The following is a 24,069-nucleotide window of genomic DNA, read 5'->3' as shown; positions in this document are numbered from 1 at the left end:
ATTATGACAAACGAACATATACTACACTATCCTCCTCCTCAAAAGAAGGGGGTAATGCCTGGAGCAGATACTACGCTATCCTCACACTGAATTGAGCCTTGAAAGATAGTACATTAGTCTAAAATAGTATTGTTAATTGATTGCTCAATTAACAGTATAATTATTTTTTTCAGACAGATACCAAATCTCCTTTAATAGATAAAGCACTAGACTTTTTAGCCCATTAAAAATGGGCAAAAGTTATAACCTGTTGACGTAGAATGAATGCTTCATGCCCAATTGCTTAAATTCATCCTCATTTCTTGCATTGAATACTAATTCCTACGATGAATGTCTAGCTGTGAATTAAAACGGATACTATAATACTTGGTTCACTGCACCTTATAATAAAAAAGGTCCGTACAAAATTTCAGCCAGATCGGCACAGTAGTTTCCAAGAAAACTTCTAGAGCAAATGTGGTATTCATTGTGATGACTAATCCCTATTAACCCTTAACTTTGCATCGAACATATACTATAATATTTCATATACCTTATCAAAACAAACGTCTATACAAAATTCTAGTTAGATCGGTACAGTAGTTTCTGAGAAAAGTGGAAGAAACGGACAGACAGACCGAGTATAATATAGATTATTATCTGAAAAGTTATCAAACCATTTATGTCTGCAGTTACGTTTGTCTTGATTCGGCTCTGTTCTGATTATGGGAGGTTGATTTTCATGTGCATGTGTGTGTTCATTTTAAAATTTAAAAAAAAAAAAAGAAGCTTATTACATGGAAATGTAGATTCATCTAGCTGTTTATGAATAAAGTATATTAAAATATGTAAAAAAAAAAAGTTGTTTTTATTTTTTTTAAGAAAAGAATGAATGCATCTTTTCTGGAATATTCTCAATCAATTCTTGTCACCCTTGTGGCACACAGGTAGCAAATCTGTCATTTTATTAGCAGTTTTAACTCTAAAAAAAAATCAAATCGCAAAAGCATATTTCAAGGGACGTAACTCTTATTTCACGCCATTTTTATGTTTGACCACAAATTACAAAGGGAAAATACTTTTAATCATGTCGACTTGAAATTATCATTTTTTTTTATGATCGAAAAATTGACCTTGAGCAAAAAAGTGAATATATAAAAATATATATAAAACTGAATTTGTATATATTTTTTAATCAGTCCAATGACTACTTCGAGTAATTAAATTTTATATCATTGTAAAAGAAATTGATTTAGTCCATGTGTATTTTTAAATTGTATATTTTAAAACCTTGATTGGTTTTGTAACTTACATCAACCTTTTATGAGTGTCACCTGTTTTTCAATATCAGGCGATTTAACATTAGATTAAAAGTGCCATTTTTTTTTTTTTGCACTTTTGCTTTTAAAATATTAACAATTTAGTATTACATTTTTAAAAAGATTTGCTACAACAAATATAACAAAAAATTAATATTTAAATTGAGACTTTCTAAAACAACATTCAAGAAATCTCAAGATTAAATTTGATTGTTTTTACCACCTCCCCACAAATGTTGAATGTGACACAAGGTCGGTTCAATGGGGAGGGGGAATCCATAATGGGGCACTAGATGAGACAAAACTGACCCAGACTGAAGGCACAGCAGATCATCATCATCATCATCATCATCAGTTTCACTTCCATTTTACATGCTGGCATGTGTGGGATGTTTTTTAGAAATTGACTTTCAAACAAATATATCTCTAGCCAGATCTTTCTATATACCTCTTTTTCTAAAATTCATTCCTATTATTCCTTGTCCATTCCTCAACTGTTCTACATTGACTAATTCTCATCCATCCATCATCATCATTAGGTCTGATTTACATACTCGCATGCATTGGACAGTTTTTACAAATTGATTTCTAAACTAACCTTTATCCCTGGTCATCATCATCACCATTGAATTAATGTCTGTTGTACATGTTGGCATGCATTGGACAGCTTTAATAAATTAACTTACTCCAAACTAACTTATCTCTGGTTAGGTCTTTATTTATCCCTCTTTCCCTCAGGTTCATTTTGATCACTTCTTCCCATGCTTCCTGTGAACTGGCCCTACTACTTCAACTGTTTTACATCTACTAACGCAAGAACTCTCATCCATTCTTTCAATGTGGCCATACCATTGTAGTGGACTGATGGATATACCAGTCGTACAAAATAGGAAAAATGAATTGTTTTGAGGAAGAAATGAACAATGTGTTAAATTGAATTAAATGAACTAGAATTTGTTTCATGAAGAAACACATTAGATGAAAAGGGTACAGCACGTGTTTAATTTGGTGTGTGTCTCTCGCTGTTAGCTGGTGAGAGGAAAAGTCTATTGTTGTAGAGAGAGAGTGAGAAAGTCAATCCTGGCCATGGAGAGAGAAAGTGTGTAAGGTGTACGTACTGTCTGTTGGCTCTTGCCCCACACATAGTAGCAGGGGACATGAGGCGCGCGCACCCCGAAAGGGAGCGGTTGGTCCGTCAACTGCTCAGCTTGGGAGCCAAATCGAAAAAGGAGGAAACAGCTCAGGTCCCTTGCTTTTGTAGTTGTTTCCTGTGGTCTTTTGCGCATGTGTGGATTTCCTTTAAAGGGAAGTGACGTTGCCCATGTGTACGTACATGTGTGTATGTTAGTGTGTGTGTGCATGCACATGAATGTGAGTGTATGTACGTGAACGTGAATATATGTACGTGTGTACATATGTTTGTGTGCACGTATGTGTATGACAAGAAACGTGGTTTCAAATGTGAACGCGTGTTTTTGTGTGAGACTAAAAAAGGCTCGCACACCATACAAAGTCTCCTGTTCTGCACATTTCTCTCTATAATGTCCAGATTTAATCTTCCTCTGAGGTCATTAGAACTGAACCTGTCTTTAACATTCACATGACACATCTATCGTATCAGTTCCATATAAGTCCCTCCATGAAACGCAGCTTCTCAAAAATTCATCCTTGTTACTTCTTCCGTTTTCTTTGACCTTACTCTGGCGACTGACCTTACTACCTCAACTGTTCTACATCTACTAATTCAAAAACTCTCATCCATTTTATTTTTTATCTCTCTCTCTACACGTGTTCATGCGAGAAACTTTGTTTGTTTGAACTTAAAATAGCATTTTTCACCAGCGCTCAACTTAATGGATCTTGTTATTTTCATGTCCTCTTTCTTTTCAATACAAGTTTAGAGCTACTATTTATTGTTTCCCCACAGAGGCTGGATGTGACACAAGGCCAATTTAACGTGGGAGAAAATTTAATTTTTCCTCTCTCAATCCCCCCCCCCCCGTCCAAAAGATCATTTGAATTGAGACAAAACTTACCCTGTTGCTTTAGGGTCTTCAGCTATTCTATTCCGTGACAATCATTTCTGTCTCTGTCATTCTACCCATTTTAATTGCAAACAGAAATTCACAAACAATTTAATCACTGTTTTCGAGAAATCTTTTTGGCTATTTTCCTCCTTGTGTTCATTCATCACGATACAATCCTCCATTTTTTTTTTAATGCTATTTCTTTTCATTTGCTTTTTTTAATACTATTTCTTTTCATTTGTTTTTTTTTGTTTGTTTTTTTTTGTTCAGGGAAGTCACCACTTATCAAGACCTGAATGCAACTCGAGGATAGGGGTTAATGAATGTAAGGTGATAGTGTAGACATTGTTAATGGTGTAAGTTATTTAGAATTTTATATATAAATAATTATTAGATCAGGGTTAAGGTTTCGAATGAAGCAGATTTCACTTTTTTCCATCATATTTTCCCTTTTGGCAATGGTTTCAACCATTTGTTTGATTAAAAATTCGATAATATGCATAAACGCTTACTTTCTTAAGTGGTCTTATGATTTTGACCAGGACTGTATATATATATATATATATATAATTCTAACCAACTTACATCATATAATGATTAGATCACTGTGACTGACATTAAAAACATTTAATAAAATAAATATTTAAAATTCGACAACATTTCTCACAGTTAACGGTAGCCGAATGGATATGATCCTTGCTAATGAAGCCAGAGATGGCTTCTATCGCCGGGTTCAAATGTTAATTATGACACCCCTACACTGAAGATTCCCGAAAGGATAAAACACTAGTGTCTGTAGATATTTGATAATTATTATAGTAAATAATTATAAATATACTAGCTGGACGCCCGGCGTTGCCCGGTCATACAATATGCTTAAACGTGATATTTTAATTTATGCAGATTGTGTATGTATTATTATCGAATCAATCCTCTGCTGATTATTATATATTACGAGGAATAATTTGCTCGGTGATCTAATTCACAAAAAGAATTTATAAAGATAAAAATGTCGTTCATGAAATTCAGTCTGTGTTTGTTTACAATATATCATCAGCTGATATTTGGGTTTGACAATGAATGCCCCGGAATAGTCACTTCTGGTTAATGTTTAGTTTTATAATATACAAATGAAGAAAAGACTTGCAGCGATTTTAAATGGTAGTTTAGTAAGCACTAATGGTTTAGATTGGTTAGAATTTAGATGATTTAAAGGGACGGTTCAACAAGAACTTTTTTTACATTGAATTAGAAAACTATCATATTGTAATCAGCCGGGAAGAAAGCCAGTTGAACAGTGTAGCACAGGTAGGCAGTTCTAGGAAAGAATCTTTGTTCATGGAATCTGCGTTTAGATTTAGGTGCAGATAGAGAGTTGGGGGAAATTGTTGATAGTAGTTGTAGTTAGTGAAGTGTTTTTTGTGAAAGTTTGGCAATGTGGGCCATAGATTGGAGCCCAGACAAGCACTTGCCACGAAAATAATGATAGACTTTAAAAAAAAACTTTTTTTTTTTCTGAAGTTTAGTTTATCTGTTTTATGACATGTTAACCTTTTTATGAGTTATTTACTAATAAAAGGTATTTATAAATTATTAATTAAATACAAGTTGCTATTTTAATTATAATTTACAGCTAAATCATATTAAAACACTAGTTCCTACCAGATAACCGAAGTTAAGCAACATTGAGCTTGGTCAATAGTAGTGTGACATGGTCCCTGGCTTTGGTAGGGTCATTTCGGACAACAATAGCATCTTTGGGTTCCAGAACCACACTGACATTTAATATGAATTGTTTATGAATGTTATTTTTTAGTAAAGGAAAATAAATTATAAATTGACATGCATATTAAAATGAAAAAAAAAAAAAATGAAACATTGAAGGAATAGAAGGGTCACCAAGTAACAAGTGTTAACTAAGACAGAGTTTTGCAAATGAACAATGGAGAAAAACGAAAATTTACAGCAAAACATTTTTATATCTACAATTTTATATATAATACTTAATTCACTGCACCTTATCATAACAAAGGTTCATACAAAATTCCAACCAGATTGGTCCAGTAGTTTCTTAGAACAGTGGAATGAACAGACAGGTAGACCAACTAAGAGAAATATAATATAGATTTTTATCTGAAAGGCTGTCAAACCATTTATGTCTGCAGTTACGTTTGTCTTGATTCGGCTCTGTTCTGATTTTTGAAGGTTGATATATATAATTTATTTTCACTTAATAAGTGTTCATTTATGCAAACTTGTGTTCAATAAAAACAAACAATAATAAGTCAAAATGTTCATAGTGTGAATAGTATATGTGAGTATTTGGCAGTGTGCCACTGTGTATGTGTGTTGGTTTACCTTGTTTTGTTAGTATGCGTGAATGGGTAGCAATTTGTTTTTATTCATCTGACTCTGGCTAGCATGTAAGAATGTGTGTGCAAGATGAAAAAAGCTTGTATGTGAGTCATTGAAGTGTTCCTCTTCACCTCCCCCGACCAGAGGAGTGGGGAATGAGCAGACGTTCTTTGGTTCTTCCATGTACAGTTACTATTTTGACATAAACTTTTTACTTTCAAGGTTTGAAATAATTTTCATTGGTTGAAAATACTTTGAGTTGAAACGTTCTGGTGAAAACTTACTTGCTTTTGAAAGTGACAAAAAAAGCATATCCAAACAAAGTAGTGACAGAAAACGAACAACAATTAAAACCATTGGTTTTTAAGTATTCATAGGAATCCACCCTTGGGTGTAAGCCTACTGTCATGCTATAAGAGCAGTGATGAGCATCAAGCCCAGAAAGTGACTTTACTTACTTATATAGTCAGAGAATAGTGTTCATACCTATGGCATTATAGTATATCATAACAACATTAACACATCGGTTCTCATTAGATCACCAAAGTTAAGCAAAATTTAACCTGGGCATTACCAGATGGGTGCATATTTGGGAATATTAGGCACTATATGTGGGAAGATGCTTACGCCTCTTGAAAAACTTAAAATCAACCCCCCCCCCCAAAAAAAAAACTTTATCATTTCTCCTGATCGTGATATAACTTTGACTAAGAATTGCTTGTGAATTTAAGATTCCCTAGAAACTTCCTCTTTCAGAGAAAGTCAGCTAAATCTGACAGTGTAAGTTTTTCTTTTCATATGAATCTGCATATTAATATTTTTTTTAATCTGTTTCTTTCTCTGGCATTAGTTTTCCTCGATTTCTTTTAACAATCAGATATTCACAAAAAGGACCATGTGAAGAGTGCCAGCGTTTATAATCAAAGTTGCGTCATGGATCTGACAGGATTTGAACACGAAAAAATAAATCATCAGTACATCGTTCTGCTAACACTTCATTGTCATTCATTTTAACTGCTAACACTCCACTGTCATTCATTTTAACTGCTAACACTTCACTGTCATTCATTTTAACTGCTAACACTTCACTGTCATTCATTTTAACTGCTAACACTTCACTGTCATTCATTTTAACTGCTAACACTTCACTGTCATTGCTTGTAGAAATTTTCAACTGAAAGGATTCTAATCATAGCTATAATTGAGGAGAAATTCTCTAAAAATATGTTTTTAATCAACTTAATTATCTAGTAGATCTGACATCTATTCAATGTAACCACCTTCAGCCTCAATCACTGCCTCAATACAGGTCCAGAACTGGGAGCATGCTTTTTCTACAAGCGCCGGCAGGAGTTCAGCGTATACTGGCGATCAGGCTGACTTTGGTGTTGTGGGAGGTCATGTATGTTATGTTATCAATGTATGACCAAACGAAGTAGTCCAGCGGGTTCAAGTTGGGGGAGCAGGGGTAGACCAATGAGAGTACCTATTTACTATGCCTCCCCACGGGACAGAGTTAGACACCAGGGTCGTTTTTTAACGTGGAGAAAAGGTACAAAAATAAAAAATTGTCTCAGTCGTGAAGGATTTCTCCTCCACCGAAAGAGAACAAGAAATGGAAGTGTAGCATCTGAAGAACAGATGCTACACTTTGAGGTATTTATTTGCTCCCCCACTGAGCAAATTAGGGACAAGGCCGATTTTTAAAGTGAGGAGTGAAGGGGAAATGGGGACCAACTCCCCAGGAGTAGGGGAGCTGGTTAGTGACAATTGGTATGAAGGGTTGCCCCTACATTGACCAAGGTCTTATATGTGGGGTTTCCTCCACATATGGTCTTTGCTTGCAGTATCTGCCGGAATAGATACTACACTTTGATCTTGACCAAAAATCCAAGTGTACCAATGAGAGTAGGGTACAAAGTCGTAGCACTCCTCTGAAATCTTTGGACTTGTGGGCTGGCACAGAGTTCTGCTGCCACACCCAGAGTCTGTCAGTGACCATCTGACTACACCAGGGGATCACCACACTCTTCAGCACATCCAGGTACATTTTGGTGTTGACTTTCAAGCTGTCTTCAAAGATGTGAGGTGGCGTGATGTGGCTCTCACTTGAAGCCAGACCAAAGACCATAACCGTGACCAGAAACTTTGTTTTCATCACTTTAGGCATGCCCCTGTTATTTGTGGCAATCCAGCAATGCATTTTGAGCGTGCTGGCAATGGTCCTGTTGTCATAAGTTGGATCGGTAGAGAGCATGCGTTGTACAGCAGTGCATCCCCAATCTTGCTCATTAAACATTGTGTGGCTTTCAGACATAATAGGAGTCTCATATTGCTATTGGGATTTGTAAACAACTGGCCGACTAGTAGATGGTCTGCAACAAAAAAGAAAACCGATTTTCATCAAATGGAAATGAAATCGTGTCGTCTTTTCTATGGCGATGATTTTATCGTTTACCCTGTAAAAGACCAATCGCCTGGCCTGTTATAGGGATTGTTTGATTGGGTTAGATTTGAACTCGGTCTTACCGATTCCAGTCTGAATCAGTGTCCATTATCCTTCATCTCTTGTTGAGCTTAGCTTTTGAAATACGGTCAACTAGCGGTAATTTTGTGATTATTATTTTTTCCTCTTTAAATATTTAAAACACTGGTAGATTTTTTTTTTTAATTTATTTTTGCTCTTATCTTTTAAATTTTCTTTTAAAATGCAATTTGAAATAATGAGCAAAGGAACATCCTTTTTTATTTGTGGACATCTTGATGTGCTCATTATAAGTCGTTGCTTTCTTTTGAAGATTTGGTGACATGGTGGTAATTTATTTTTGCTGATAGCTGTCATTTTCATTGGGGAAGGGGCGATGGGGTTGGAGCACGGTTAATTATGTTCATAATTCCACCCTCCCTTGTTTTAAGGAAGCTCTTTTATCCTCTTTATACCTAAGTAGTAATTTTCTTTTCTTTTTTTCTTTTCTTTTTCTTTCTAGGTTACTTTTAGCCGTCAGCTGATACCTATGGTGTTAGATCTACGGCTGGACTCTGCACAGCTTCATCATCCTTTTGGTAAGATTCTTCTGTTTTTTTTATTTATTTATTTATTTTACTTTTTGATGCAGTAAAATGTCTATTTTTATTTACTTGCCTCCCCACGAAGGTAAAGTTAGACACATAATGTTTTTTTGGCGGGTAGGGGATTCCAGCACCCCTCCCATGAAACTCTAGATTGAAACAATAAAAATAAAAATTGCCTTAATCTAGAATGATTTCTACTATACTGAGCGGGGACAGAATAGTCCAACATCAGAACAGATACTACTTTCTTTTTCTTCCACACTTAGATCTCACTCCCACTTAGAGATTAACCTACTTGTTTTCAGCAAACCGGAAAGTAGTGGGCGATCTATTTAGAAAAAGGTGGTGGGAGGGGGCTTACTAACCAATTTTTGTTGATTTTTTTTTTTTTTTGCTTTTGTTCACCCCCCCCCCCCCGCCAATGAAATGAAATCTGTGTATATATTTATGATTCAATAATTTTTTTTTCAAATTTGGGTTTAACTTAAGTTCCCTGGAGTGAATGTGGTATTGTGGTGACTGAGATATTTCTAGTTAAGAGTAAGATAGATGATTTTAAATACAGTGGACCCCTGACATATGAGATTAATTCGTTCCCGGATGAAGCTTGTATCTCGAATTAAAATGATACGATTAAGGAGACATAGTGAAACATGACACACTCGATCACCTAGCGGTTGCATCTGGAAACTCGTAACTTCGATTTTTGCTCGTATGTAGGGGAGGATTTTTGCTCTGAAGCCATCTCGTATCTCAAATTTCTCGTAACTCGGGTGACTCGTATGTTGGGGGTCCACTGTATTTGGGTCCAAGGATGACCAACGACACCCATTATTCCCACACTTTTGATTGGTCCTGTGCCTAATTTATGCAACTTGTAATTTTTTAATATTGTGTTCAAATAAATATTTCAGAACAGATACTACACTTTATTCCTAGCCAAAATGGCCAAGTAAAAAGTTTATTTGCTAAAAGAATATCTAATAATAATAAATAATCGAATTATATCAAATTTCCACTAAAGATTACTACGTTATTGTCCCATTGACTACCATACACACATTAACCCTTATCCTTGAGTGGCTTCAAGTTGTTGATAAGTGGTGACCCCTTTGTAAAAAAAAACCTGGGTAGGCTTTTATTATTTAAGAGAATGGTTCAACAAGAACTTGTTTACATTGGACTTGAACAATATTGTAGTCAGCTGAAAAGCAGACTAGTGAAACGGTTCCACAGGAAGCAATTCTAGGAAAGAAGTTTTGTTCATGGAATCCACGTTTAGCGTTAGGCACCAACAGAAAATAAGTGCACGTCTGTGGAACTCCCTTCCGTTTGCCGGTTTCCCACCTGACTACATTTGGATGTCTTCAAGTCCAACATAAACAAACTCCTGATGAACCGCCCCCTTAAGTAAGACACTTTATCAATTCTCCAATACTAATGATTACTATGATACTATCCCATTGATTACTGTACACGCAACAACCCTTATCCCCGAGTGGCTTCCGGGCCTTATGACCTCCATGTAAAAAAAAAAAAATTATTGATAGTGGTTTTGGCTAGATGATGGTTTTTTGTGAAAGTTTAGCGAGGGAGGGACTATAGATGGAGCTCAGACAAGCACTTGCCATGAGGCTGTTTCTGCTATATCATTGCAAGTGCTCAGACGAACACTTGCAATGATAGAGCAGAGACAGTCTTGCAACGTCTCTTCTGTGCAAAGGGCATCAGCTACTCGGTTACAAAGTCAGATTTGAACTCTTTCAAGGCAGGATAGAGTTCTCCGATCAGCTTATGCCCATTTTCACCATTACTGATCATCACGGTGTTGTCTCATCAGCTACTTGGCACTCATTAATCTTTGTCCTCGAGTGGCCTTTGAGCCTTGATAAACAGCAACTCCTCTTTTTACTTCTAGTAAAAAAAAAAAATTTCTTTTTCATTTTTGTTTATATATAAACTTATCCGGCGTTGTCTGGGAATCTTTTTACTTTCATTTTTGTTTTATATTACATTTTTTAATTTATTTTATTTGTTTTATTTTATTTATTAATTTGTTTTATTTGTTTTATTTATTTATTATCTTATTCATTAATTTTATTTATTCATATTATTTATTTTATTTTACTTATTTATTTATTCATTAATTTTATTAATTTATATAATTTTAGTTATTTGTTTTATTTATTTTATTTATCTTATTTAATTATTATCTTATTTATTTATTCATTAATTTTATTAATTTATATAATTTTAGTTATTTGTTTTATTTATTTTATTTATCTTATTTAATTATTATCTTATTTATTTTATTTATTTGTTTTATTTATTTGTTCATTATCTTATTTATTATATTTATTTATCAATTTCATTTATATTTATTTTGTTTATTTTTCATTTTATTAATCTATATTATTTATTTTATTTATTTTTTTATTTATATTATCTATTTATTGATTTTATTAATCTATTTTATTTATTTTATTTTTTAATATTAATTTTATTATTTTTATTATTTATATATTTTATTTATTTATTCTATTTATTTTTTATTTATTTTATTACTTATATTGTTTATTTACTTTATTTATTCATTTTATTTGTTAGTATTATTTATTTTATTTATCTTTTTTAGTTATTTTATTCATCACTTGTTTTATCTGAAATAAGATTTTAAAGGAGTTTAATTTAATCTTAATAGTATCGCTGGACATTAATAATTAACTGAATAAAATTACTACAAAAGTATAATTAATTTTATTAAGATAATTTTATAATCTCCACTTTGTAAAATTATCGAGTGTAAATAGTTTTTAAAACTTTATTTTAATACATAAGGATTTGTTGAGGATTTTAAAGTTAAAACTGACTAAGATATTTACAAAGGACTGAAATAGTTAACTTATTTACAAATAAACAAAAACACATTTTTTATGAAAATCGCTCTAGACAAGACATGAAGCCACTTTTCATTATTAAACTATTTTATTAAATAGGATTTTATATGCTGGCAGTTCAAAGGGCGGTAACTCTATTTTACTAAAAATTGTAAGAAAAGAAAAATTTTTCAACTACTCTATTTTATGTAAGTTAATTAATAACAAAAATTGTAGACTGCGACGATATTGTACCTTTTGTTTAAACAAAACATTTGACTAGTTGTAAGAAAAGAATTGTTGTTTTCAATTACTTTATTAATATAGTTACCTTCCTTAGAACAATGAGTTAAGCTTCCAAATTGCTAATATAGCTTTTTGGGATGAAAAAGAAGTAAAAAAACGTACAAACAGTTACAGCTTCAAAACATTGTCATCCCTATTATTTTTTTCACCCCCAAACAAGGCACATTGTCACTTGGATTGTAAGGGACTACTATTTGGGATCGTGTCAAACAGGGAACTGAGAGAGAAATGTCTGTTCATATTACATTTAAATTTCTGCAGGTTAGTACAATCAGGGAAACAGGAAACTGGGAGGGAATTTCAAAGTCTAGCAGTTTGCGGAAAGGAACTATTAGAGTAGAAGGCTTTCTGGTATCTAGAGATCTCAATAACGAAGGGGTGGGATTTTGTCTGATTATTGGGTTAGTCAGGTGTATGTACATCAAGGAGGCACAAGTGTGATGAGTTCATCAGAGCACATTCCATTAAAGTACCTGTAAAATAGGCACAGGGATGTAATATCGCGATGATAGGACAGAGGGAGACGTGATAGATGCACTAGCCCAAATGTGGCAGCAATACTCAATGCATGGATGAATTGTGACTTTGTAGTGATGTAGGATACTCTAGGGTATGAGTAATTTTCTAGCACGATAGAGAGTGCTCCTTCTTTACAACAGTTTTGGCAATGTCCTCAATGTATTTGTTCCAATTCATGTTACCTGTGAACGTTAAGTTGAGGAGGTTGAATAACTAGCCGATTATGTAACCGGGGTCTTTCATTGGAGGTGGCGTGAATTTTCTAAGATAAAAGAATTAGCAATTAAAAATGGAAAGAAAAATTTCCCATTGGGATTATTTGAGGGTTTTTTTTTTTTTCACGTCTTTTACATACGAAATAATGCGAATGACAATGAGCTAATTGGTAAATTTGATAATTATTGAGAAATTCCTATTAATGAAGAGTCTGATGCATATTTCGACAAGTGATTTTTGTTTTTTTATTCAACATGAAAATCTTTTTTTAGAAAATTTCTACTTAATTATAACCGTGGTTTAAATCCTTAGTGCAAGTTCAATCTAAATATAAAAAAAACAAAAATACAAAAAAATCTTTGATGTCACGTCATGGAATGAAACTGTTGTATTCCGAAAATCATATAATTTGATCAAGTATCAGGTTGACAAGAAAGTTCTTGCAATTTTTAACTTTTAAATTCAGATGAACATATCTCAACTCAAACTAAAATTTATTAATCGCAATAAGCAACATTAGAGTGAACACACTTTTGCCAACGCAAAACAAGTGTATTTATGCCAGCAATGTAAAAAATCTTGTGTTCTGGTGGCGATGAAGTTGATGTTTATATTGCTTAGGTTTTTGAAGCATTTCTCATGTAGAAAGTTGTCAAGATGCTTGAAAAAGTGGTAGTCGGTAGGTGAGAGGTCTAGAGAGTATGGCAGATGAGGCAGAGTTTCGTAGCCCAATTCATTCAACTTCTGCAAGGTTGGTATAACAATGTGTGGTCAGGCATTGTCAGGAAGGAGAACTGGGCCTTTTCTGTTTGACTAATGCTGGGTGTTGTTGTCGAAGTTTCTGATGCATTTCATTCATTTGTTGACAGTATTTCTCTGCCGTAATGGTTTCACCTGCATTCAAAAAACTGTAATGAATGAAACCGATCACAGACCACCAAACAGTCAGCATGATCTTCTTTTAATGCAACTCTAGCTTCGGGAAGTGTTGTGGAGCTTCGTCGGCAGAAGTGCACGCCTGTGGAACTCTCTTCTGTTTGCCTGTTTCCCACCTGACTACAACTTGGATGTCTTCAAGTCGAACATAAGCAAGTTCCTGATAAACCACCCCCATAAGTAAGACATTTTATCAGATCTCCATTACTAACAATTACTATGATATTGTCCCATTGATTACTGTACACGCAATAACCCTTATCCCCGAGTGGCCTCCGGGCCTTGATAAGTGATGACTTCCATGTAAAAAAAAAAAAAAAAAAATCCAATCACTGAGTTGAGCTTCGCCGGTTAATGTAAAGAATCCACTTTTTATTGCAAGTCACAACCTGAACGAGAAACTTGCTGCATAGAAGAAGGGAAGATGACACTTTATAACGGCGTTTCTTTTGGTTGCCGTGAGGCATCCACTAATCAAGTTCTTTTGTCTTTGCAATCTCTCTTATGTGGTTGAAAATCGTTGTCTAATTCAGAAGCAAGTTTTTGAATAGTTGTAATTGACTTCGACTAAGGTTCTTTATTGATCGTAGTGAACATCCGATGGCCGACCACTATGCTCATCATTTTCAAGACTCTCTTGTTGCTGCAACGAAATTTCTTAAAACACCATTGTGTTGTGCGCTCCATAATAGTTCCTGGGCCTAATGCTTCGTTGATATCATGAGCTGTTTCAGAAGCTTTTTGGTCTAGCTTGAATTAAAATAAGAAAATTGTGTGTATTTGCTTTTTTTTACATCTTATATTCAACATCCTGAAAAGAAGACATAATTGTTTTAAAATGATTGTAATTTAAACGATTAGATAGAGCAGAAAAACGCTCTTTAGAATGATATATAAAGTAAAGGTATTATAACAAAACCTATTTAAAAATATATCATTTGAAATCAAAATTAAAAATTCTGCAAGAACTTTCTCATCAATCAAATAGTTTTATTTTTATAAATAAAATCGTTTTTAAATGATTTTATGCGATTAATGTGAAATCAGTAGCATTACAAGGCTGATCTCACATGTTTTAACTATTTGGGGTTATCTGCCCTTGTTTTTTTTTTTTTTTTTTTTTTTCCAGATGGCAATGTGAGACAGTCCCTTTTTCCTTAGTCATAAAATTTGATTTTTTAGTTAAAAATAAAACTACTTGATCCATTTTACGTGATTTTTTTTAATACAACATGTTCGTTTCCATAACAGGTATGTATATAGAAACAGATTTTTAGTGGCTGAAACGATCTGATTGTAAAAATTTGTCTCAAGTCAGAGATTGCAAATATTAGCCATATTTATAGGGACCAAAAACATTGATTGTTATAGCAAGAACTATTGAAAATTGAATAGACCACCAAAGTTATGGGATTAATAAATGTTAATTTTATGCAGTTAAGCTCCCTCCCCTAGTCTTCTCTAATTAGAGGAACTTAAAATGATTAAAATTTGCTCAAATTTTATGCAGCTGAAAATATCGTTTCAATGTCAAAGCTTCAAGTTAAAACATTAACCGGAAGTCACTTCATACAAAACAAATTTGACCATTTGTTGACACTCTGCATGTTTCATTTCACCATTCATGTCCTACTTCAAAATTTGAAAAAAAAAAAAAAAACCCACATTTGAATCGTTAAGTATTTACATATATCTATATCTCTACTATAAAAGTCATTTTTTGTATGCGTATGTCTAAGTTCCTTCCTCATAGGTTCCGAAACGGCTGAGCCTATCTTTTACAAATTTCACACAAAGCTAATTTATATGTCTGGCAGTGTTCTTAGATATGTTCTGTACAGAAATTCATCTAATAAGTATCAAAAATCGAAAATATCCGATCTTTAAAATAGCTTTTCCTCTTATCGATAAAAAAGAATAATTTTTACGGGGGAATATTTTATGTTACACCAAGGGAGATAATAAACTTTCAACAAATCATTTCTTCTTAAAAACCAGATATATTATAAACTAGGGATATAGCTTAGTGGTAAAGCATTCGACTACAGATCGAATGATTCACTGTTCAAGCTTGGGTATACCTCACTATTTTATTTAAATTTTTTTTAATTAATTAGTTCAATTCACGATAAAAGACAAGGTACCATTTAAAATCACCGCAACTCATTTCTTCGTTTGCATATTTTAAAACTAAATATTAATCAAAAGTGACTCTTTGAGGGCATTCATCATCAAACCCAAATATCAGCTGACATGATATTGTAAACAAACGCAGATGGAATTTGATGAACAACATTATCATTATTTTTTTTTTTTTTTGCGAATTAGTCCACCGGTCAAATTATTCCTCATAATATATAATAATCAATAGAGGATTGATTCTATAATAATACATACGCAATCTGCATAAATTAAAATATCATGTTTAAGCGTAGTGTATGACCGGGCAACGCCGAGCTGCCAGCTAGTAAATGTCAAACTAAAATGTTGAATAATTTGATTTTTAATTATCTTTGTTATAGTTTTCTTACGTTTCTGAATTTTTGAGATGAGAATTAGTTCTCTGTATTTGGATTCTTCGGACTTCTGTTCTCATCTTGAGTGTCATTTTCACGTTTCAATCGATGTAACCTCCGACCTTCTTCAGATGTATCTTGTCCAACTTGGGAATGTTTCTGTAAAACTGCACCACCTGTCCTTGCGCAAGAACCCATGGCACAGTTGTTAGAGTACGTGGAAAAATTCAATTGTAAAAGTGATATTCTCCTGAAGTTCAATTCAAAGTCTGGGCAACCAAAAAATTGTGAATTACTTAGGACCTCTATCTAGTCATGGCTGATAGAACGAGAGCATGCTACCCCCCATGAAGTAAATAAAGGGTTCCCTTTGAAATTTTGTCCAAATGTCTGAGTTCAAAAAGATACATCTGAAGAAGGTCGGAGGTTACATCGACTGAAACGTTGTGAAAATGAGACTCAAGATGAGAACAGTAGTCCAGAGAATCCAAATAATATCAACAGTCTATAACTTATAGTTATATTCTTATAACCAGGTGGGATAATGTTGGGCTTTGGTGGAAGTCTATGCTCTCCAAGTACTTTTTCTTTTAATTTTGCATCATTTTCTAAATTATGTACATGGCAAAAGTGAAAATTAATAAAGGTGTTTTCATTTAATTAAAGTTTATTTTTGTATTTTTAAGGGAAATATAAAAGTCAGTGTTATTTTATAATAATATTGATAGAGTTTTGTTTCATGATCATTTTCATTGTATTTTCTTGAAGTGGAAGTGTTTGAAATCTGTTTCATCTTGTTTCATTGTTTCATCTTATTTCATGTGCACCAAAAACATCGGTTCTTGTTAGATCACCAAAGTTAAGCAACGTGACCCCCCCCCCTTTTTTTTTTTGCAGTATCAAGAATTGATGCCGTCTTAACTACATATTTTTTAGTTAAGAACATACAAAACCAAGTAAGGTCAATGCACCAACTGACACACAAAAAAAATGTTTTTTTATGGTTTTATGTTAGGTTCACCTCTACATGATACTAAAAGTTGGACAAGATTTGAGTCAAACGTACAAATTTCAAAGTTGAACATTTTCGATTACGTTTTAAAACACTAACTCAGTCAGTTTTCATGATAAACCAATAAATCTTGCATTTTTACCCATGTTCGCATGAAATGGTTGCCAGTGATGTTGAATCACCTCTTATATCTATGGTTACCCCTACCCCACCCCGATTCACATAAGTCATAATATTTTTTCAAAGTTGTTCACACTTCCTCATCCTCATCATCTATGGCTGATGAGCATTTTTCATATTGTTACAGTTTCCATCTTGGCAATGTCCACATGCTCTAGCACATCCTAGTTCATAACTTCTGCAGTTTAGTGTTGCATCCTTCCAAACATCTGCAGTGAATCATCTGCATCAGTTCATTTGGAACAGGGCTTTTGTCTGTCATCACTGGAATAAGTTTGTCCCCTTCTGCTTTCCATCCTCACTCAAATGGTGCCATTACATCCCATCTACTCCATAACTTGGTTGTAAGTTCACAGAGAATTAAATCTACAGGCAGAAGCGGTTTGAGGGAGTCATTCTGGCATGACAAACATCTTTGCTCTTGAAACTTTCTTGCAGAGCATATTGTATCTAACTGATGCTGATGAGTCCTTCTGATTTCCATTGAAAAGTGCTATCATTGTCTTAGAACCATTGGTTTCCACAACATCCTGTATTTGCTTTAGTTGAGAAAATGCTTTTGAATTGTCTTTCATTGTCTTTTTTTGATGATTCGCTGGAACCCCAACTTCTTTCCAATCCCGAACACCCTAGACACCAAATCACATCCTGTAAAGGCATGTAGAAAAAATAGGTCATTGCAAACTGCTTCACTAAACTCCTTGATATTATAGATGTAGGATTTCACCTTGTCAGTACATTTGGAAACATTTGTATGAAACAGCAAGAGAACACAAAGATTTGTGTCTTCGCCAATAAGGCTCGTCCGTTTGAAAGCCAGTCTACTAATGGCTGCCTTTGCAATCTCATTGACATCATATCCTTTCTGCTATATTCATTCTATGATCAGCTGGACCAGTGCCTTCTTGTTTCCCCCATTCGATAAGAAGTGATCCTTTCTTTCAGAAAATATTGTAGCCTTGGTAATGTTCATTTTGGTTACTTTCAGTTTCACCTCTGTTGCACACAGTCCTTTATATTTAATTCAACCTCATAACCATCAAACACCTCAGCTATGCTTCCATAGATTTTGACAGTGAATAAGGCATAATCGTTTGCAATCGAACTGTCAGTTCACCCCTCCTTCCATTTCAGATATTGAAGAATAGATCCTCCGTCTCGTACGTTGTGCTCTGTGACTGGAACAGTTTGCTGATTTTGTTTTAGCATAGTTTCTAATTGCTTTGGCAAGTTGCAGTTTGTCTACTTGACACAAGAGGCCTTTTCCCTTAAACCAAGGCATCAGGGATAGACACAGTTCATAGGACATGACATCATCCAAGCAAAGATTTCCCATCTGAGAGACTACGAAAAACCTCTGAAACAGAAGTGTTGGGTCAGTGCTACGATCTGCAGACACTTTCACGTTCTTGCTGGATGCTAGAGTCTTTGCATTCAAACTCCGTTTGTGAGAGTAAGAGAACACCGATTGTCCATCCATTTCTTGTACAATGTCTCTTCCGATTCCAAAGTGGTCCTGCATATGGACGTCTTTGTTGGCATTAATTCCTGTGATGATATTGTGTAACAATTTATCAGTTGAAAAAGGTGTAATTTTTCCGCAACTTTTCTGAGATCTCTCTCATCCTTTTTCAACTGAGAGGCAGACAGCTCCTTATATCATTCACTTATGTAACTTCTTTCAATAAGATCTTGCATGGCAAGGTTGTAAAGAGATGACACAGTGGATGACATGAGCCAAACTTTTTTCAGGTGCTCAGACATCCCACTCCCGTGTATCAACCCACCTTGGCTTTTGAGTGAGCACATTAGTGTCTGCGTGATCACAAGATTGGAGCCAAAACCAGCTCAGTATTGGCTGCTGTGTTGAATTACGTGACACCCAGAGATATAGACAAGCTGACTTAAGATAATTTGGATAGCCAGTGGTCGCAAATATTGGCAGGTAAGCTGAGACAGCACTGCGATGCATCTCCCAAAACCCCATTCAATCAACTGAAACAAATGCTGTAGTTATACTTAGCATGTGCTGATCGTTTATCCATAGTTTGTTAGTTTTGGAGATCTTTGCCAGTTCATCCATTTTCTCAGTTAAAGAATTGTGAATTCTGTCTATGCAATCTGATTCCATAAATGAATCTAAATCACACTCACCAGTCTCCATCAACATGTACAATCGCTCAAGTTCCTCCACTTGATTCTGAAAACCAGGTTCATCCCCAATGATCTTGGCAACAATCTGATGAGGGAAACACTGATCTATCAGCAGCTGGCCATGAAACGCTTGTTACACTACCTTTCCACTCATCATGTGTACGACAGCATTTTCACCATATACAGTCTCAACGATTTTCTTGAGTCCAGTGCGATCCATCAACGTCCCAATGGCACCCAACACATTCATGAAGCTATGGAAGGTGCCAAGTAACAGTATCACATCCCTAATTGGACTATCATCTGTAACAGCGTTCACGATTTCAGACGCCTTCCAAAATGGCAGTTAATTAAAAGTATAAACCATATAAGGGGTGATTCAACATTGCTGGCAACCATTTCATGTGAAAAATTGACCCTGAAAACATGGGTAAAATGCAAGATTTATTGGTTTATCATGAAAATTGACTGAGTTAATGTTTTAAAACGTAATAGAAAGTGACTTGTAAGTTGAAAATGTTCAACTTCAAAATCTGAAACTTTCCCATACTCAAATCTTGTCCAACTTTTAGTATGATGTAGACAACCTGACATAAAACCATCAAAAAATAATGTTGCAATTTTTTTGTTGTTGTGATGGTCCTGACTAAATGTAGTGTATTTTGGTGATAGCACATCTGTGAAAATACCAAGAACAGCGCTAACAATTATTATACATATACCAATAGTTAAATTGCTGAAGAAAAAAAATGATAAAAACGTGAATGGTTTGAATGGGTCATCAAGTTGCAAAAGCTAACTCAACAACAAGAATTTTAGAATGAAAACAAGAAAACATGAATTAACAATCCAAGTATATTTATATGTTAACAGTTTTACAAAAATGTAAAATATATTTTGAAAGATCAAAGTTTGTTTCAAAGTTTTATAGTTCTTGAATAAAAAGTAGACAAAAAGTTCAAAGTTCCATTGTGTGTGTGTGTGTGTGTGTGTGTGTGTGTGTGTGTGTGTGTGTGTGCGCGCGCATGCGCCTTTTGGTGACATGTGGTCACTGGAGATAAAGTTGCAGGTTTAAAGAAATTTCAGTGTGGTGCATTCCAGTCTGGTGGAGAATCGAGGCATGTCTTGCAGGTGTACCCGGAAGAACTGTGAATTTATGTTAACTAAGTTAACTGTTTCATAGGTTTATTTAATTTCACACTGAATTGTTACTTTCAGAGTTTAAAACGATTTTTATTGGTTGGAAAATATTTTCAATTCACATGTTCCTGTGAAAACTTCTTACTTTTGAAGGTGATGAAGAAAGTGAATCGTAATGAATTAGAGAAAGAAAAAGGGTAGCAATTAAAGCCATTTGCTTTTTAGCGTTCATCTGATGTAAAAATCCAATACTAAAAGAAGTGAAAAGGAAAGAAGAGGAAAGAGTAAACTGAAAAAACAAAGAAAGAAAAGATTATTATGCTCCTTCGTCTCACATATCAATTTCTGATCTACCACAAGTCTATCCAACTTGTGTACTAATGATGTATTGGAGTGAACCCTGAATGAGGGTTAAAGACATGCGTTACATGGCAAGAAATGAAATGAGAATGATATGATGACTGTGTAATGTAAGTGTTACAGACAGTCATAGATCTGATGACCTCAGAGGAAAATTAAATCTTGACAGTATGGAGAGATGTTTGCAGAACAGGAGACTTTGTGTAATGGAGCCGCTGACACTGATAGCAGCAGCAGCAGTGAAGTGACTTTACAGCTGAGATGAAATTGACACACCCGTTCAAAGAAGCAGTGTTCGGAGGAGTGGTGTTCAAGGCCGGTGTTCAAAGACGCACGTATTCGATATGTAGAAGATTCAAGACGTGTTTGAGGCATGAGAGAGCAGAAAAAGATGTGTTCAAGACACAAATGTTCAGAGAAGGGAGTTTTGGCATACGTGGGTGGCATCAGAGCAGAGATGAAAAGCCGGAAAAGAAGAAATGAACTGTTTAAATATTAAGAAAAATGCATTGTTGGAAATACTAAATATAAAGGCTTTTGTTGAAAACTGAAAAACGAGTTGCTTCGTTTGCTTTGTTCCTTTGATATAACGACTACATTTGTTGGTTTGGTCAGATTGGAAGAATGGATGAAATTTCTTGGGTGAATAAAGGTAGTAAGATCAATTGGCAAAAGAAAGAAAACCAAGGAAAACATGATAAGGGTGGATTTGAGAGAAAGAGGGATAAATAAAGACCTTGCCAGAGATAGACTAGTTTGAAAAGCAATTTCTGAAAATGATGACTTAACTCTTAAAAAAAATATTAACATTTTTACTATTAATACAGTATAAAATTATTATTTGAATTGTTCGGACTATTATTCTCATCTTTAATGCTATTTTTATAACGTTTCAGCTGATGTAACCTCCAACCTCCAGGTTTATCCTGAACTCAAGGATCTTTCTCTCGAACTTGGGAATATGCACAAAATTTTGGACCGAACCCTTTATTTTGTCTACAAGGGGTAGCATGCTCTTGTTCCATCAGCCACGAATTCTAAGTAATTCACAATTGTAATATATATTAAGCAGCATGTTTTCATTCAGACAGATATTGCTCGATAGTACAAAGTGTTTTTTGCTTAATGATCTTTTTTTTGTATTTTTTTGAATGGTTCTAATGTGTCAGTCCAATTTGTGTAAGAAAGTTCCGTGGTCATTTTCGTTCATCTGTTTTTTTTTTTGCAAGTATATATATATATATATATATAGTAAGTTATGAAAATATATATGGCAATTAAGCTACACAGAATATTCCACATTTCATTCGCGTGAGAATTCGTCAGATTTATGCATAAGCCTAATGAATTCTCACGAGAATGAAACGCGCTCTTTTATGCACTCAGTGTACAAAGACATGTTATGAAAATATATATGGCAATTAAGCTACACAGAATATTCTGTGTTTCATTCTCGTGAGAATTTGTCAGGCTTATGCATAAGCCTGATGAATTCTCGTGAGAATGAAATGCAGAATATTCTGTGTAGCTTAATTGCCATATATATTTTCAAAACTTACTACCTAGCTCTTCCTATGTATTGAGCACTGTTGAAGTAAATACTGAAAATTTACGCATAAAATTATATTTTTGTATATTAAGTTATATTTAAGTAAATGAAGTAATCATATATATATATATATATAAAACTCAAGGAAGTTATATATCGGTGAAACCTTTAGTGTATGCTAAATTTAAAACTATTTAAAAATTAAAATATAATTAACAGCGAAACAAACATGAAACAGCTTTAAAAATATATAAGTATTTTTTTTATTAGCTGTGTCTGCACATTTATGTAGTAACATTTTTGTGTGTATTGTTTTATATGGCAGCTGTGTTAGGATCGTCATGTTATATGGCAGCGAGTGTTGAACCTTCTCTCATCTTTTTTTTTTTTTAATCAAAGCGTGAAGGCCATTCAAGGATGAGGTTAATTAATGAATGTACAATGGTCACTAAGACAACAGCGTAGTGATCGTTAGTGGTGGAAAGTGGGTAGAAATTTATTATTTAAGGGGACAGCTAAGCAAGAACTTGTTTACATTGAACTTGAAGACAACCATATTGTAATCAGCTGGAAAGCAGCCCAGCAGAACAGATTTCCACAGACAGGCAGTTCTTGGAAAGAAGCTTTATTCATGAAATTTGCATTTAGATTTAAGCACGGATAGAGAGTGGGAGAAATTGTTGATAGTGGTTGTAGGTAAATGAGTGCTTTTTGTGAAAGTTTGGCAGTGGGGGAGGGGCATAGATTGGAGCTCAGACGAGCACTTGCCATGAAGTTAAACGATAGAGCAGAGACAGGCTCTTAATGTCTCTTCTGTGAGAAAAAGGTTGCAGGAAAGAGAAAAGGGTATCATTTATTAGATTTCAAAGCTGTTTCTGAACTCTGTCAAGCAGGATAGAAAGTTTAAGCAGTTCCTCCCCGGATGTGGCAACAGTATCCCATTTTAGGGTGTGTTTAGTTCTCATCAAAAACAATATAAAGAAAATAACATGATTAATACAAAACAATTACTAAATGAAGAAGAACATATGTGTACATGTGAGTTATCACTGGTGAGCGATCAATTAAAGAAGTGTTTTTTTTTTTTTTTTTACATACACCATTGCTTTCCATATGTGTGATTGTTGATCTGTATTGTTGCATTGTCCAGCATACGTTTAACTCGGACAAACAACTCATGTATGGAAACACATGGAAACTTTTTGACGCTTTTAAAGGTTTTATTGGGGAGAGATGTTTACAAAGGGAGAGATCAAAATTAATTCCTTATAAAATACAGGCTAAGAGTAATCTATTATTTAATTTTCTTACTTAGCCTTAAAGAAATGGTCGATGAACAGACATGTCTTGACAAAATTTCTCTTAGATTTCTACATCATTGGCACACCTTGTCTGGCCGCTTCTTCACTGCAAACTGCTCAAAACTCTGCTCCAATTCTTGAACAGGTGATCGTTTCTTATGTAATCATTGACACCTGCTTCTAGCATGTTTTGTCTAGGTAGCTGACTTCTGACCCTTCGCATCAATCACACTAGGTACACTGGGTACATCT

General features: G+C 34.3%; 1 protein-coding gene across 3 annotated transcripts in view; it reads left to right on the top strand.

Annotated features, from left to right (window-relative positions):
- LOC145241328 (G protein-activated inward rectifier potassium channel 3-like) overlaps positions 1 to 24,069 on the top strand; it is a 546,410-nt gene that overhangs the window by 412,739 nt on the left and 109,602 nt on the right. For all 3 annotated transcript variants that reach the window (XM_080104161.1, XM_080104162.1, XM_080104160.1), the window contains one exon: positions 8,668 to 8,743. The gene's annotated coding sequence lies outside the window, so the exon portion shown is untranslated. The remainder of the gene's footprint in view (positions 1 to 8,667; positions 8,744 to 24,069) is intronic.

The sequence above is a fragment of the Euprymna scolopes genome, chromosome 20 (assembly GCF_053919585.1).
Source record: "Euprymna scolopes isolate OS-2025 chromosome 20, ASM5391958v1, whole genome shotgun sequence".
Classification (NCBI taxonomy): domain Eukaryota; kingdom Metazoa; phylum Mollusca; class Cephalopoda; order Sepiida; family Sepiolidae; genus Euprymna; species Euprymna scolopes.
This window is presented reverse-complemented; position numbering and strand designations above follow the sequence as displayed.